Genomic DNA, 2,378 nt, shown 5'->3' with positions numbered 1-2,378 from the left:
TTAATCGGAAATCAGAAAAAAGGAATATCTAAAATCAGTCCGGAAATAGTACATTTTTACTCAATGGTAAAAAGTGATCTAAATTAGATAACAAGCAATTTTTTAATTTAATATCTATGTTAATAATTTTAAATTTTAGGTGGAAATTAAATAATTTGAAGAATTATTTATAAAATACCATTGTGCATGTATTTGCATGCATAGTTATCATTATCTATGTCCTAAATGTATCCTCATTTAATATATTGAAGTACATAACAATTTTTTTTCAAATTATATACATTATAAATATACATTTTACCATTGACTATATACAGCCGTGAGCCATACAACTATAATATATAGGTAAGTAATTATTATGGTATTATAAACTATTATTGGTATATTGCTTTAGTCATTTGTATATAATAATAATAATTACTTATTGGCTTATAGCAGTTAGACATTTCTCAAACGACCATATTAATAAAAAAATAATTTGGAAACCTAAAATCCATTTCCTCCGGTGATAGGATTATTAAATATGAATGATACAATTTTTAATATCACACGAAATGATTAAACTATATACCAAGTTCTAGCTGCAGATATTTTAGATAAATGATACCTTTTTTTTTTTCTGTTTCAACCGACGGCGTCGCGGGGACAGCTTTCGCAATACTTCCGCGACGCCACTGATAAATGATACCTAGTTGGTAATAATATAACGTTCGAAAAAACAGAGCAAAGACATAAAATTTTCAATATTTATGAACCAACTAAATTCAATTTGCTATCAGAAATAACCCTTAAATTTTGAGATCGAATCATTATATATAAAACGTGTACATACATTTGCAAAAAACACACATCATTGTAAAATCAATGATTGACATTCGTCGCTCCGCTCAGAATCTTCAGAGACTTCCCTTACGGCTAACGGTATAATACCTGTACATTATACCAAATACAAATTGAAATACGAATCCTCGTTGAAATATTACAATAGAATATATTATTATATATTTATACGCGTATAAAGGTAGGTACATATAATATAATATAATATAATCTATAATACAATATATAAAATCCAAATACCACTAAGTCACCGATCAAAAACTACTCAATGTACGAACTTGAAATTTGGAATAGAGGTTCTTCTCATATTTTCACCGTGCAATAAGAAAAATTTTAAAGATGTCCTCAAACAGGGATCTTAAGGTTCACGATGGAAATTGGAAATTATATTTTTATTTATTTTATAAATAGTTTCCATTGGTTACAGTCTACAGTAGAAATTAGTATTTATTTATTATTGGTTGCCATTGGTTATTTGGGCAGATCAGCATCAGGTACAAGCTAGCACTAAAATAAATTATTGAACATTACCTACCTGGGGGGCTGAGTTGCACTTATATACTGCAGGGAGTTACACCCAAAAAGAGTTGAACAATCATAATTTTATTCTTCTTGATTTTTTTTTTAAACGAAAGAGTATCTCACGGAGAAGGTCTATATGACAGAAAATGTTAGGTGTATTTTTATTTATTTTTATTCCAGGCAACGGAGAAGTTAGTATAAATTTTGAGTACCATACACCGATTATTAAATAACGAATTGAACAAAGTTTGAGTTATATAGTGTTGATATACATTTAACGGTCAACGAAGTGCACGGGATCAGCTGGTATAATATAAACCTATAATATATAGGTATCAATAATAATTAATTTGAAAAAATAAACAATGATATCTGCTGAGCATTTAATAAATGAATATACAATACAGATTTGTGAACATAATTTTCCAATGATTTTATTCATTTTGGCAGTTATTTAAAAACCATATCCAATCTCCTCCAAGTATTCAAGACATTTTAGTGTTTATAAGAAAAAAATATTTAAACGATAGCTTACCTTAAGAGGTTAACTTGAGAGCTACACCTGCATGCCATCGCTACGTCTTAATATTATTAAATACATATATGTATACCTATATTATAGTTAAAATCCACAATCTTTCAAATTTAGTTATATAACTAGACAATACTAGTTTTCACAACTCCCATTCGTATAAATATATATTTATGTAATATACGGTGTAGGGGGGGGGCCTTTTCTAGAAGAAAATATAATGCTAAATATTCAATTTCAAAGGAGATTTCTGGTTAGACAACTACCTATAAATTAAAATAAATAATCTTTAATTTGGTCATAAATTCAAGCCCGGATTAAGACCTTCAGGGGACATGGTGCCAATACGTAGTTGTGAGACCCAACCAATAAAAAATGGCTATGTGCCCCACTTACCATGCCCGTGGTGATGAACATGGTAGGTGAGTTACGGCCCCAACGCCTGTTACTTAAAACAATAAAAAGAAAATATATTATTGTAGCA

Source organism: Acyrthosiphon pisum, chromosome A2 (assembly GCF_005508785.2).
Source record: "Acyrthosiphon pisum isolate AL4f chromosome A2, pea_aphid_22Mar2018_4r6ur, whole genome shotgun sequence".
Classification (NCBI taxonomy): Eukaryota; Metazoa; Arthropoda; class Insecta; order Hemiptera; family Aphididae; genus Acyrthosiphon; species Acyrthosiphon pisum.
This window is presented reverse-complemented; position numbering follows the sequence as displayed.